Below are 16,702 nucleotides of genomic sequence, written 5' to 3'. Positions count from 1 at the left end.
GAACTTACACAAATTTGCCATGTATCATGAGAACATAATTCAAATTTAAACTTCAGCAAATCTAACGTGATGGTATTTGCAAGTTAGAGTAAGGTAGACTTTTTGATAATATAAACATTTGTATTGAAGATAATATAAACATTTGTATTGGTCATATTCCGCTTGAGTATGTGAATGTGGCTCTTGGCAATTTGGGTCTATTATTGGATTCACAACTAAAATTTGAGCGTCACGTTGCTGAAGTGAGAAAGGAAGAATTTTATGGTTTAAAGTTGTTGCATTAGGCAGTTTTCGAAACCATTAAAAAGTATTACCGGTAACCACTAACTGACATGTATGACATTTGAAGTGTCATTTATCGTATTTCCCTACCGATACCCTCCGCTATCTTACGGACTATAGGCATAGCCATAAACATAGCGAAACGCATGCGCATTAATGTTGTTCACATTATTGTCAAATAATAATAATTAATAATGTAAGTTTATTTAGTCTCCTTTTGTCAGAAACAGTAAAAAGATATTTTTATTTTTTTTTTATTTTGCATAATGATCACGATGAACCCAAAACTAAATTCCAGTGTCAAGACAAAATTCAAGAGACGTATTTTAGTAGGTCAGATTTAATGATGAAGATAACCAAATACTTCTAATGGATATCCTAGCAAATAATTCCTTGGTTGATCCAGCAAAATGAAACATCTTACACAATAATTGTGATCTGATTCTAGAGCTGCAAAATCCTCAATCATATTGTAACTCTAGTTACTTTCCAATTTTTAAATAAGGCTACGTAACTAACTTAGATATAATATTGTGGACCAAATATCAATAAAATATCTATAGTTAGTTTAATATCCAAAAAAATGGTTAGAAAATGTAAGGAGTAATAACCAAAAAGAAAACAATGAAAAAGAAATTCTTGCTATCGTTAGGTTAGCGGTAAACGTGTCACCTATTTCGAAAACACTTTTTGGAGAGCTGTCAAATAACGGCTAAGATAACGTTTATGTCTATGTTAAGCGTCAAAACATATGCATCTTTGAAAACTGTCTATTGTAATCGCCATTATCTTAATTTAAACTTAAGAAAAATATTGTTGGAGTCTTTGGTTCTTTCAAGCTCAACTACTGTGAAAATGTTTGTTAAACATTCTTAATTATTTGTAATTTCATGTGTGCCATTTTTCTGTTATCACCGCTCTGTAATTCTTAATAGGATTATCTTTGTTAATCTTAAGGCTAATTTTGGTGCTGGAATTTTGAGTTTTGTCTCATAAATTAGTATAATTGTTAAGCGTCAGTTGGACCCATACTACTATAATTGTGTTTTGTTAAAGGAAACCAATTTTCTCATGTAATGTGATGGTTAAGTAGAATAGCAATATTTGCCAGACTTCGTTATATTAATATTTTTTACTGTTAACTAATTAAGGCCAGATTTATTTATTTATTTTACTAGCAAAATATGCCAGGACAAGGAACGACGATATTTTCAACTAAAAAAAATTAAAGCGGTTTTTTTCTCGTTTTTACAATAAAATGGTATATATGATATACATGATAATAACACGATAAAATGTAATACATGAAATAATAATATATTATATGGAAATCCTATATTATCATATCCATCCTGTAGCAGATCCTATACGTAAATTCTTATAAAATTTTTTTGACAAATTGTCGGCTTTACAAAATAAAAACTCTTATTCTGATTTAAATGTGTTTGAAACGTAAAAAATGGACTTAAGGTACAAAACCCTTTAATGAAAGTCTTGATAATAAAAAATACATATAGTTTAAAAATATATACATAAAACGTTAATTGAATTTGCTACTATCTATGGAAGTAGAGACTGACTGAAGCAATTGGTTCGATTTAGGGTCCTAATCATCAATAAGTTCTTCTAATTCCTCGTCATCATCAGGTAGAATTATTTATTTATTTATTAAGTATTAACAGCCTAAGGGCCAATTGCAGGTACCAATATATGTATATAAAAAAAAATATTTACAATCAAATGCAACAAAAAACAATTAATTCTAACACTATAGAAAAAAGAATAACACGAATTTATCTTCTTATGCTAACAAGAAGGGGTGACTTAAAATAGAAATATATAGGCCTGAGTCTGAAAAGCATGAAGTTTGTCGTCAGTAATTTTGGTAAATATACACTGGGTAGCAAAATTAACGCACGACTACTATATTTTCGAAAAAAAAATTTATAATAATGATCAAATATGTTTGTGTTTAAATTAAGTATATTCGTTTTATAACGTAATAAAAGTATTTACATTAGGAAAAATGTCAAGAACGTACAAAAATATAGAAAAAAAAACAAAAAAATTCAAAAATCAAAAATATTATTAATATTAATAAAAATAATTAATAATTAATAGGGGTATTTCTTCCCCTATTTTGAATAACAGCACGGCAGCGATTATTCATGCTTAAAATTATGGGCCTTATCTCGTTTTGTCCAAATTATTCCATATCTGGACGATATCGCCAGTGAGTCGATATAAAGTGTTAGGAGGGTTAGGAAGTTCTTGAAAACATTGCTGGTCAATCGATATTTTAATTTCCAACATAAAATAATTTTGAACAGTCTGCGCAACATGCGATCTAGCATTATCCTGCTGAAACATAAAATTCTCACCAATGTAAGGGCCAAATGGTATCACATGTCCTTGCAGCATCTCCCTTATGTACCTATCAGCTGTTAAACTGCCATTATTAATAGCCACCAAGTCAGTACGAGCAGTTAAAGAGATTCCTTCCCAAAATACAACTGACCCTCCACCAAATAATCTGGTGTTCTGGAAGTTACATTGGGCATATCTTTCATTTGGTCTGAGATAAACTTTTATACTCTATCTGAGTTATAGAGACAAATTCTGGTTTCATCTGACCAAAGAACTGTTTCCCAGTCTTCATTGGCCGAATTAATGTGTTCCCTAGCAAAAGTTAACCGTGCTCTACGATGCTTTGTGGTCAAAGCTGGTCCTTGCGCTGGGGGATTCTTGGTCTCAGATTAGATTCAGCTAGGCGTCGACGAACAGTATCTGTTGAAATTCTGAGTCCATCTGCTTCCTGTAGCTGTGTCTGCAGCAATCTTCCTGTCACAAACCTTTGTCTTAAAGCAGAGAGTCTTATGAAACGGTCTTGAACTTATGTAGTAATGCGATGTCTGCCTTGACCAGGTCTTCTTAAGTGCTGACTTGTCTCCCTATAATGCTCAATCATAGGGAAATGGATGTATGCGATACTCCAAATCTCTCTCCAATTCTTTGAGAGCTCCAGCCTTCTTCCAGTAAAATGACTGCCTGCGCACATTCTTCGGCCGTCAAATTTCTTGATTGACGTTCCATAATAAACACTATACTTCACTGTACCTCACAAATGTAAAATTTCAGTACAAATGATAAATTTTACCAATAAAACTTACAAGCAAAAAAGGTATGTTAATTCCAATTTTATCTGAAATTCCAACAAAATTAAAATAAGACAAACATACTTCGAATTAAATAAACACCTGTATAAATTTAGAATGTCTGTAATATGGCATAAAAATAAATATTTCCATTTTTTTTTGGAAATTTCCAAAAATAATTCGAAATTAAATCTAAGAGATCTAAATCGAAATCACATGCATAACTAAAATGATTTCACAATTTGTAAATGAATGAGTTTTTATCAAACATCTTTCCTTATCTGGTATTTTTGACATATACAAAGAACGAATTTTATAGGAATCAATTTTTTGGCTAAAATTTTAAATTATTACTAAAATTACAAAAAAACAAGGTTAAAGTTTACGAACAAGTAAAAAGATTTCTTCAAGTTAAATTAAAAAAATAAGACATTAAATGGACATTGTGGGTAATTTCAATAAATTTAAAAAATGTACAATTTGATGTTATGTGCGAAAACAATTTTTGTTTATTTAAATTTAGCATTACAGACTCTAGTTCTAAAGAGATCTGACTGCTTATAGATGAGTTCGATTGGGGATCTAATGACTAAACCATATATTACCTTAATTTTTTTTTGAGCAATTATTAAAGGTTTCTAAGCAAGAATTCTGCATGATAAATGTTATTAAACTAATATAAAATAAATATAATCTTTGACAAGTGATTCGGTAGTTAGCTTAATTGGGACATTTAGTTATTCAATATGCGTTTTTTCTAAAAGGAATTTTAATAATATGTCTGTTTTCACAGGTAATCCAGTAATATTGCTAGAAAAGGGTAAGTACGTGTTTTTTTCTAAATTAACCGATAATAAGTGTTTATCGAGCCTTTCTTCGACAAATATTACTGTTTCGTCTCCAAATCAAATGGCATTACTTGTATAATCTTGTTGTAGCATTCAAGTGATGTCTGTATTAAATAGAACCGGGCCCAGCACCGTTCCTTGAGGTATACTGAATTTAACCTCTTTGTATGATCCATTTTGTGTATTTATTCGGACTTTCGGTGTTCGATGGTTTAGGTAGCTTTCCATGAGTAAAAGTTCTGATCCTCGGATATCCAGGTTTTCCAATCTAAATAAAACCATTAATCGTATCAAATGCCTTTACCAGGTCGATAAAAGCTGCTGCGCTTACCTGAGTCCAAACTTTGGTAAATCTTCTGCGTTAGGTGAGCAAATTGCGTCATTCGTGGATTTGTTTTTTTGGAACGGAATGGAATATTGATTATTACTAAATAATTTTTGAGTGTCTAAAAAATGTACTATACTCCCTTTTAAAGCCCTTTTAAATACTTTTGACAGAATAGATAACGTGCTAATTGGCCTATATCTAGTTTTCGGGTAAAGTTGGATCTCCATTTGTTTAAACAAGTATGAGCGAAGCTCGTACTTTGATCAGTTGGGACCAGTAGAAATTTTCCTTAATTTTGATCAGTAGAATGTTTTTTAAATACAATTCAAGTCGAAATAACCATTGAAGATTGTTGAGCAGTTGCTCCGACAACGCTACTCACCGCGTTATATTTCTTACGAGCTTTGAGTCTACGGTTTTTGGGGTATCATGCTTTACAGAACCAAGAGCTCCGCTCGAATTTAAGTGCTTTAATATTTAATATGACTGCAGCACTTGACGTAAAAACACATATGCACAATATTTCAAAATTTTGCAAAAATTGAAAAATCTTATCCTAAATAAACCTCAAATACCAAGTTTTACTGAAATCAGACCCATAGGAATAAAGTTTTAATAGTCACGTGACCTTTAAACTCAATATTTCAAAAATTTGTTAATAATCAATAATTATTTCCTAAATAAATTCCAAATACCAAATTTGAATAAAATCGGACCCATAGGAAAAAAGTTCTGATTGTCACGTGACTATAAAACTCAATATTTTAAAACTTTGTTAAAAATCAATAATTATTTCCTAAATCAACCCCAGATACCAAAGTTCATTCAAATCGGGCAAATACCAAAAAAGTAAAAAAAAAAAAAAAATTACCACATAAAATAATAATACCCATTAAATCCCGATTACATTTTTTTTTATCATTAGGACCCACTGTGTTGTAATTCTTGTCTAGCAAAATGCCTTGTATAGACCACTGTGTCGCATGAATATTATAATAATAATACACGAAAAATGCTAAAACGTCAAAACGTTGCGAATTATCACGACTAAAAGAACCCGATTTGGTAAAAGATATGCACATATTCGGATTCTTCAGAGTCTCTTGAATAAGTCCGTATCAATTTCAGGAAGTTCTGAGCTATTTTAAGCATTTTATCAATGAAATTAGGAAGCAAGTCCGAGCCGATTCATCCACGTTGACGCCATTTTGTCAAAACCGCCGTAAAAGTCGGCATTAAAATCACGCGTAGACGTCAAAATCGACCATTTTCAGACGATGATTTCGGGTATAAAAAAAGGTTTTTACCTTATGATTTGTACATGGAAAAATAGTATAAAGCCTTAGGAACAGTTTAACATCAATTCCGGACCGATTCCAATCGGTTTTAGTAGTTAAATTTCGATTATAAAAAGGGTCTTATTTTCGACGAAAATCGCCGTTTTCGTTGCCATGGAGACGCGCACTTGTTGGGTGCTAGACCACATTACTTATTGTACCCTAATCGTCGGGCCCGTAGGGGTACCAATATTCAGCTGACCGATTTTTTGACTTTTCATGGAAAATCGGTTTTTCTTAGAAAATGGTGATATTTGAATCAAAACGGTATTTAGTGGATTATAGCCAAACAAATTCCGCGTGTTTGAGGGCAAAAATGGTCTTTGTATGTGGCATAGCCATTGCGGTATTAGGCGTTAAAGTAAAAAAATAGTGTAGAGCAAAAACTACTCTACGTAGCTGATTGTAGAGTATGTCGAAGTGCCGTCACTAAAAAGTTATTAATATTTGAAGAAAAAAAGCGTAAAAAAGGGTATTTTCAAATGAACACTGCTCACCCTGTATAAATGATAGCGTTAAACTTAATAGACCGTTTTATTCGGAAAGGATACAGGTTTAATTAATCCAAATGGATTTTTTCTAAATTTTGCACCATAAAAATTTTACACAGAAAAAGTTTTAAAAAAATAAATTTTTTGGGTTTTTTTGATTTTTCTCCTAAAAAAAACATTTTTTCAAAAAAAGTCCTAAATAAAAATGGTAGTTCTGTGGTTGCGACCTGTATTGAAACACGTGGAAAAAATCGAACAAAAATTTTTTTTTGAGTTCTAAGGCTTCCTCCTTCTAAACAAAAAAACAAATGAAAAATTGTAGATAATATACTTGTAGCCTCATATATCTAGATTATAAAAAGGTAAAAATCACTTCTCTACCCTAATTAGAAAAAAAGTTATAAACACTTTTGTCCGCCGAGTCCCGAGGTCGTGCGAAAACTCCCCAAAAGAAGCGGCCCTAGAGCAGTGTGAACAAAGTGACAAAACCTTATAAGATTAGTCAATCAACACTTCTTAGGTAAAAAATCGTGTTGGTGCTAAGATATGTTGAACTTCACTTCATGCATTCTACAGTCTATTAAATAAGGCCAATTTAAAAACTTTTGAAATTGCATTGGGAATCGTAACTGGACGATAATTTGATTATTTTGTCATCTATTTCATCTGGTGTGGAGGACGCTCCTCGGCAATCATAGCAGATTTGAGAATACTTCATTCCTTGTTTCATGCAATCACAAGTATATCGGCATCCCTTCAAACATTTTAATGCATCAGTGTTATTGAGCAGTTCTTACGGGGCTTGTCTGGTGGTAATAGTACTGGAGTATTACATGCTTAGTGACCCTCCAAATACATTGAAGTGGCTCCTTCATATGAGTTGTATGACCACTCCATGAATTAATGTGTAGGAAAGCCCTCATTGCATGCAATCTCATAGTTTCTTCAGTTGGAGATCGAGTTGCCAAGTGAAAAGTCTACTCTACTAAGGATTTACCTGTTCTCTGTTTGTGGCTGATGCTGAATCATCTCTTTTTTCCTCTTTTCCTACAGCGATGTTTCATCTGAAAATTTTTGAATTGGTATTGAAATTAATAGTTTTTTGTTTCCCTCATTGAAGAAAAATTTATCTTTTGATGAAACAATGAACTTGTTTCTGCTAAGGCCTTGTGAAGATTTCTGATGTTCTTATCTGTAGGGTCGTCTAGATAGCGACTAATATTATACTGGCCGGCACAAAATTTCGCCACCCTGAAATATTGGCTAAGTTTGATGTTTTATATATTTTTTTTATTTTTTATCAGATTCTCACGATTTTGCGATCAGTGTTTAGATACATTTGTTGTGATTTTTTTAAATCCTTTTGTAAAGTAGCATTTTTCAATTAGGCTATATTATACAGGAGTAAAACAAACTGTTGTTTTTTCTTAAGGTGGATAATTCTGTTTACATACTGTTCCTTGTAATCTTTGATGTATTCAAACATTTCGATTTTTGATTCATTCTATTATTTCATTTCTGCTGCGAGCTGCAAATTTTTTATTAAAACGCTGATTTGAAGCTTATTTTTAGATAATTAATGTCAAGTTTTCGGTTAAAAATTATCGACGTTGGCTAAGGACGCAATTAATGTGACATAAAGTTTGACAGTGACACTATTATAATTTGTTGTGTGTCAATATGGTATAACTCCAGCAGATGTGGGTCGAATTGTTACGTTAATAGAGGATGGCCGTAGCAAAAGTTATGTCGCCCGTACTCTGAGATTTCCGCGGTCTACAGTTCGAGATGCCTGGAATAGGTATTTACAGACGGGAATTTTTACTAGACGACAAGGCTCTGGCAGAAGGAGAATGACCACTGCAGCTGATGATCACTTTGTCACCATTAGTTCTTTAAGAGATCGAAGATCTACTGCTGTGTGTCTAAAAAATGACTTGCGAATACTTCATGAAGTATGTGTAAGTGAAAGAACGATACGTAGAAGATTAGCAGAAGCTGGACTTTATTCACGAAGGCCAGCAAGATGTCCACAATTACTTCCTCGGCATCGACAACACCGTCTGAGGTTTGCAAGATCGCATTTTGAGTGGAGTCTAGAACAGTGGGCAAACGTACTATTCACAGATGAATCCAGGGTTTGTTTAAGGACGCCGGATGGTCGTGAGCGGGTATACAGACGTAGAAATGAAAAATATGCTGACTGCACCATTTCAGAACAAATCAGTGAGCGAATATCTGGATGAAGTTGGACTCCTAAGATTGGAATGGCCCGCATGTCGCCCGGATCTCAACCCAATAGAGCATCTTTGGGATCAACTTAAAAGGGCCGTTCGTCGTCGTCCTGTACAACCACAAACCTTGCAAAACTTACGACTAGCGCTGATCGAAGAATATGAGGCTATTCCTCAAGAAAGAATAAGGAACCTTATTCATTCGATGCCGCGAAGACTGCAAACTGTTATTGCTGCGAGAGGAGGAAATGCACGCTATTAAAATTGTTTTTTTTAATTAACTTTATGATATACCTAGTGTTTGTTTCTCCTAATAAAAATAGGCTTCAAATCAGCGTTTTAATAAAAAATTTGCAGCTCGCAGCAGAAATGAGATAACGGAATGAATCAAAAATCGAAATGTTTAGAATACATCAAAGATTACAAGGAACAGTATGTAAACAGAATTATCCACCTTAATTTTCCTACAGGGTCTTTTGAAATTACGAAAAAAAACAACAGTTTGTTTTACTCCTGTATAATATAGCCTAATCGAAAAATGCTACAAAATGATTTTAAAAAATCACAGCAATCAAATCAAACTTGGCCAATATTTCAGGGTGGCGGAATTTTGTGCCGGCGAGTATATGATAGACGATCGCGTCCTAAAATATTTTTTGACCTATTTTACGTATCTGCTAAGGATTGATGAGAATTTTTCTCTCAACTTCTACTATATTAGATGAAGTAGGAACTCACTGTCAATCACATATTTGCACATACTTGTGATGTTTGATGGGGTATCGACCGGCTCAAACAAGTCTTAGAAAATTGATTTACGTGACTTCATCATTCTTAGTTCATCAAATAAAGATAGGGAGCATGAAGCCAATTCATATGTAAAATAATTTCTTGTTGTGTTTTTTTTGTGAAACGAATTTTTTCTAGAAATGATATATAGATCTAATGGCAGAACTTCGTCATTCAAGTTTACACTGCTGGTGAAGCCTCCTATTGTTTTTTTTTCTTATAAACCATTGCGTTTATTTAATAAACCATTTGGTGTAATATAAACTCTAAATATAGAATAATTTCGTTTAGTAAATTTTACGTAATTGAAATAATGTTTGAAAAATTCAAAATACGATTTTTGCTCCGAAAATTCGAAAGATGATATGTTTTTAACATGCATATCGTCCATACCACTTGATTTAGTTTAAAATAAGTTATGGTCATACGCGTGGAATTTTATATATTTTGAGTTATACAGGGTGTTTCAGAAATATAGAATCAAATTTCTAGGGGTTGTTCAGTGCAACAGAAGAATCCATTTGAGTATAGGAACCCATGTCCGGAAATGCGTCACTACGCCACTACGGCCCTAAGACGCGTTAAAATTTATAAAAAACATTAATTACCTAAATAGGATCTGCTGCATTTATTTTTACCTTTTGTACATGACACCATAACAACAATTGTTTAAAATTAACGCTTATCAATGTCAATTCGAATGTCATGTTTAAAAATTTTATAGCTTACAATTTTTAAACATTTATTGCTAATGGAAAACTTTACCAATCAAGAATTGGCGGATATGCATTTGGCATACGGAGCAACAAACTGCAATGCGCGAGCAGCATCGCGGTTGTATCATGAACGTTAACCCGAACGACAGCATCCTGGATACAAAAAGTTTATTGCGGTTCATCGGCGGCTTGCTGAGACAGGCATGTTTAAGACCAAGATGCATGATACTGGTGTTGCTCGAACTGTAAGAACGGTCGAATTTGAAGAAGTGGTGCTTCAGCGAGTTGCCGATGAACCATCAAATAGCACACGTGACATCGCTAAGAATATGAATACGAGTAACGCTTCTGTCTGGCGGGTACTACACGAGCAACAACTCCATCCTTACCACTTCCAGAAAGTTCAAGGTATGACTGCAGCCGATTATCATCCTAGAGTTCAATTTTGTCGATGGCTTCTGGATCACATCATTGCACAACCAAATTTTTTACGATATGTTTTGTGGACCGATGAAGCCTCTTTCACAAGAGACGGTATTTTTAATAGTAGGAATAGCCATGTTTGGGACGAAGAAAATCCTTATGCAATTTTTCCAAGAAAATATCAGAATTATTGGTCTGTCAACGTATGGGCAGGCATTGTTGATGATTATTTAATTGGGACATACCTTCTACCGGAACGGTTAACAGGACCTATTTATCTGCGTTTCTTGGAGGAAGTTCTCCCAGAACTCCTTGAAAATGTTCCACTAAACGTTAGACAGCAAATGTGGTTTCAGCATGATGAAGCGCCGGCTCACTTTGCTGTACAAGTACGCGAGTATTTGGCTCAGCGGTTTGGGCACCGTTGGATTGCCAGAGGTGGAGCAGTTTCTTGGCCTCCTAGGTCACCCGATTTAACGTCGCTCGATTTTTTCTTGTGGGGACATGTAAAGGCTTTAGTCTACGAAACTCCAATAGAATCAGAGCTAGACTTAATTGGACGAATAACAGCAGCATTTGAAAACATTCAAAACGAGGATCAAATTTTTAGTGTAGTCCGCCGAACTCATGTGTGGCGTTTAAATCGGTGTATTGAGGTTGGAGGAAGACATTTTGAACAATTGTTGTGATGATATCATATACAAAAGGTAAAAATAAATGCATCAGATCCTATTTAGGTAATTAATATTTTTTCTAAATTTAAACGCGTCTTAGGGCCGTAGTGGCGTAGTGACACATTTCTGGACATGGGTTTCTATACTCAAATGGATTCTACTGTTGCACTGAACAACCCCTAGAAGTTTGATCCCATAGCTCTGAAACACCCTGTATAAGAATAACATTTTCATATAAATGCATCATTTAGGAGTTATTGGCAAAAAACTGAAAAAAGTCAGGTAATTAAGAAGGTTTTGGGACACGCTGTATACAGCACAAACAGAACATTGCTGCAAACTTCAAAAAACTTTTATAACATGCAAATAAAGAGATTAAAAGTATTTTCAGTTTTTCGAGAAATATTGAGTTAACACCCCATTTTTTGATCCTTTGTTCCTTGCCCTACATTCAAAACTCTTTATATTATTTTCGGCACGTGTTTGAAAATGTGCCATGTAAAAAGATTTATAAGAATATTTATCAAAAATAATCCCACAGATTAAGACAGCATTAAATTATTGCAAAACCCTTGTTTCCTCTTTAGATAAATTCAAGCTACAACTTTAGAAACTAACAGCTCCAAAATTATATAGTTTTCCAAAAATCCCTTTAATTTTTTGTGAAGATTAAATTCTTGTTTTTTTTTCGATGTATCTCGTACCAGAAATTTTTAATTATCTGATTAAACTTTTGAAAATGGTTTCGATAATATCCAAAAAATAACTCAAATAATAAAACTTTGCATGTCACAGAATATTTTTCTATACAACTATTCGTATTATGAACAACTTGAGGTATCTATGGGTAATTGACTCTCTCCCTTTCTAGCAGAGCTGTACATGAACCGTATGAAGTCAAATTTAAAAAAAATACATTCCAATACTTTCCACTTTCACACACAGGTTTTTTTTTTTTTTAAGTACTTTATTGTCGAAAATTTGGTACATGTACACGAATTTTATTGACAAAGCTTCAGAAAATAAATACAATTAAATCAGATTTTACAAAACAAATGTAAAAAATTTATACAACATATAAAATGCCTAAAAAAAAAAAAATTGCAAGAGAAAAATGTTACAAACAAAATCTTTATAAAACAAAATATATGCATGTAGACAAAGGTAGCAGAGATAAAGGGACACATAAAGGTATGTCCAAAATTAAAATTAACAGATTAAAAGCTTAGCATCTACTACACAACATCCTCAGCCTTAAAAAAGTCTTCAATCGAATAAAAGGCTTTTAGAAGCAGATATGACTTCAGTTTACAACGAAACTGGCGCAAAGACTGAACACTTCTTAATTCCACGCTAATGTGATTATAAATCATTAAACCGCGATATATAACTGAATCTTTGATAGATGTAAAATGAGGAATAGGAAGGGGAATATTATTAATCTGTCTGGTAGGATAACTGTGATGTCGGACTGGAAAACTGTTCTTATTTTTATAGTTTGGTTAAGATGTGTTGATGACTTTCGTTGAAATACCATAAGATCTTATTTTAACAAAAGGCTATGATAAGGTTTTTAAAAACTTAGGTCTAAGAATGGTCAATTAAAGTTCGGCCAAGTTCAGAGATGTTTTATAACATCCAAAAAATAAAATGCAGACTGTCAATTGTAACGAATATGATAAGAAATACATAGGGTTAGATAGATTAATGCCAAGATTAAAGAACATGGAGCTCATGTGAAATATGGAAGATTTAAAAAGTCAAGTTTGGCTGAACATGCTTTAAATACTGATCACTTTGTAGGAACAGTTTTGGTTAGTGGTAAAACTATTTTGTTTTTTCAAATTATATATCAAAACGAATTAAAAAAAATTCCCTCTAGGAATATCTCGCAAACACAAAATTGAATTCCCCAATACAAGGAAAAGAATAAAACATTAGTTTTTCAATTCAGCTACACATTTAAAAAGCAAAGTAAACAAATAGCCTTTTCCACCTTTCAGCTTCCAATCCGGGAGCTGACTGTAACTGACAAGTGATAAACTGATCTCAGCTTCGTCTCCCTACCGCCCTCACCCCTATATCCCTTTTTACCCTAGACAGGGTGGCTACTCTTAAAATATCATCGTTTAAAATGATGTCTTCGTAAGCAACTTAAATACTCAAGTTGGGTCTTAAAAATAACAATGCCTAGTACTAAAGGGTCAAGCAGGGCAATTATATCGCGAAGGGCGAATTATGTGGTTTAATGGGGTAATTTCTTGATTTCCGATGACTTAAGCTGGTTTTTTCGCTTTACGCATTTACGTGCGTACTTAAAGGGTTCAAAGGGATTTTAAAGATGATGTTCAAGAGCCGATAAGCGGGAAGCATTAAGGGATGAATCAATTGTAACATTTTATTATGATGAGGGTGCATAATAAGTTGGCCACGTGACCCAGGCTGCGGGTCCAATGTTGTTTTAGTATAAAACGTCACAAAGGGTCACGTGACTTATTAAAATAAACTGTTACAAAAGATACGGCGCTACAACCTAATTAAAATATTGTAAACCAGGAAGTCTTTTTTTGACAAAATCACATGCCAATCTTAAATGGGCAAATCATTGAAGCTGGAGATAAGTTTGAAAATTAAACTAATAATGTTGAAAGAATTAAAGTGCTGCATGTGTGTCGGAATTATGGATTTTTTTGGAAGTTCTGCAATTTAATAAGGCAATATAAAATCACCTGATTATGTTTGTATCAACGAACAAACCAAATTCGAAAGTAACTTAAAATAATTAATAATTCTTTGAGCCCGCATTCTTATATTAAATTTAAAACTTTTCATTTAAAATATAATCTTTTAATTTAAATTTTATATAATCCTTCTCCTTTAATAGAATCTTGAGTACTGTTCCTCTGCAGGAACCTTTATACTTTGATTTGTATAAGATGAGCTAATTTTGATATGAATTATTACACCATCTTGCGCGTCATCACCTTTTGCGCAATTTTAATATTTATGTTTTTGATTGTTTTTAATCAGTGAAACTGAAGTGTTGGTATTTTTTTTTTACAATCATTTTTTATTTCTTGTTCCACTCTTTTAATTGAGAATTTGATCTTTGGATTGAATTTTTAAATCGTATACCATTCTGATTATAAATATATTTTAGAGTCCGATGCTGATGAGTTATCTCATCAAAATGCATGACTCTTAATATCAAAGATTGGTATTTTATATTATGGAGAAAACACTTCCTTTTATAAAAGCATCTTACTTATTAACCAATCACTCCACTTCTAGAATGGATAAAACGTTCTTTAATAAAACAAAATATTGTAATTAAAAAGGGAGTTTCTTTTACTTAAGACACTAATAATTAATTTCCGTTTTTTTCAAGCTCGGTCTCTTTTCCCCGAAATCCGTTTTAACACGCCCGACAAACTCCGAAATAAAATTTAGAGGGAGGCGACTTTATCGAGCCCCGAGATGCGGAATACGCGGAGGATTTACGCCCCGATGAACCTCAAAGCGGGAGTTTAAAACACATTACGCAAAAGGGTAATAATATATTACGAAAAAATAAATAAATTGTTGGAGTTTTTAACGGAACAATTATATTTGGTTTTGTAAGATTGTTGCTTGAAGCAATTAAAAGAATACGCCTTATTTTGGTTGGTAACTCAAAAACCACTTATCTCATGAGAAAAAGTATGCCAGACAAACATACATTTTTTCGTAATGTTGATAATTTTTAAGAAAATGCATTTTGACAGCTTGCTTAATTTCTTTCTTGTTGAATATAGGTAAAAAAAATCATTATTCATGAGATCATCCTCAGGACCCTTAAAGATATCCAAAAAGAGAAATAAAATCATACATAAGAATAAGAAAAATAATAATATTAAAGAATATATACAGTGCATCCGTAAAGCAGCGGATAGATTCAATAAAAATGAAATTAATTATTTAATTATTTAACGGTATCCACCAATTTTACAAAAATAAAATAACACAAAAGATACTAATATTAATACAACTTAAGCTAGATAATAGTAAGACATAAATCAATCAAAGTTACAAATGAATTATTGAAACGTGCAAGTCAATACTATACCTATCGAAAGAACGTTGCATTCTAGTTATAGGATTATGTTGTCCATAAGAACTACTATCAAAATCTACATAGAAGAGTTTTTTCAGTCTAGCCAATTTTTGCGCCCGAAAATTCAACCTATTTAAAAGATAATCACAATCAGTCATGCCAGATATTAATTTAAAAATAAAACACCACAAGTCTGAATTACTACGCCTTAACTCAAGTGGGTCCAAAGAGAGAACTGACATGACCGACTTGTAATCAGTATGACCATTAGCTAATGGAACCTTATGTTTGAAAGAACAATTTCTTAAGAATTTATTTTGGACTTTCTCAATATTTTCAATATGCGATTTATAAAATGGAGGCCATACGGAACTAGCATACTCCAAACCAGAACGGACTAACGAACAGTACAGAACTTTATAAACAGAGCATGAGAAGTCTTGACTGCATCTAGTTATAAATCCTAGATTTCTATATGCTTTCTGAACTAACTTTTCAGCATGAGACAAAAATGTCAACTTAGAATCGAAAATTACTCCGAGATCCCTAACTTCCGTTACCCTTTTTAAAATAGTGGAACCTATACTATAATCAAACAATGTAAGATTGCGAATTCTTCCAAAAGTTATTGAATAACACCTCGGAACATTTAAATCTAAACCATTAAGGTTGGACCATTAATAGAGATTAAGCAAGTCATCCTGTAACAATTGACATTGAACATTAGAATCAATAGACAAAAACAATTTTAAATCATCAGCGAATAATAAAAATTCACAATTAAAAAGATTGTAAAAAGCAACGGACTCACATGTGACCCCTGTGGAACGCCAGATGGCACAGAAAAGCTGCTAGATAAGAAGTTATTAAGCCAAAGCTTGGAGCTTTGCCAGTAAAAGCGCATGATTAACTCTGTCGAACGCCTTCGAAAAATCCGTATAAACAGCATCAACTTGTGGACCCTTACCAAAAGCATTGAACAGATAATCTTCATAACATATTAAGTTGGTAACAGTGGAACGACCTTTCTGAAAACCATGTTGACTGTTAATAATAAGGCCATTACATTGCAATGACAATTGCTTGGTTACAAATGCATCCAAAAGTTTAGGCAAGGTTGACTGTATACAAACTCCCCGATAATTACTGACATCACTAGTATTGCCAGACTTAAATATCGGCGTAATATACGAATTCTTCTAAAAAGAAGGAAATACTCCCGACTTTAAAGACAGATTGAATAAAGTGCAAATAGGCTTCCACAGAGTACATACACATTCACGAAGTAGGAAGTTGGGTATGCCATCCGGTCCCGCAGAAGTCTTGCTCTGT

General features: G+C 33.0%; 1 protein-coding gene across 4 annotated transcripts in view; it reads left to right on the top strand.

The window, feature by feature from the left end:
- The window catches only part of LOC126733496 (ephrin-A4), a 935,043-nt gene that overhangs the window by 173,606 nt on the left and 744,735 nt on the right, over positions 1–16,702 (top strand). For 2 of the 4 annotated variants that reach the window (XM_050436814.1, XM_050436813.1), the window contains one exon: positions 4,231–4,257. The exons of the other annotated variants lie outside the window; for them this stretch is intronic. The gene's annotated coding sequence lies outside the window, so the exon portion shown is untranslated. The remainder of the gene's footprint in view (positions 1–4,230; positions 4,258–16,702) is intronic. 4 annotated transcript variants of the gene reach the window in all.

The sequence above is a fragment of the Anthonomus grandis genome, chromosome 2 (genome assembly GCF_022605725.1).
Source record: "Anthonomus grandis grandis chromosome 2, icAntGran1.3, whole genome shotgun sequence".
Classification (NCBI taxonomy): Eukaryota; Metazoa; Arthropoda; class Insecta; order Coleoptera; family Curculionidae; genus Anthonomus; species Anthonomus grandis.
This window is presented reverse-complemented; position numbering and strand designations above follow the sequence as displayed.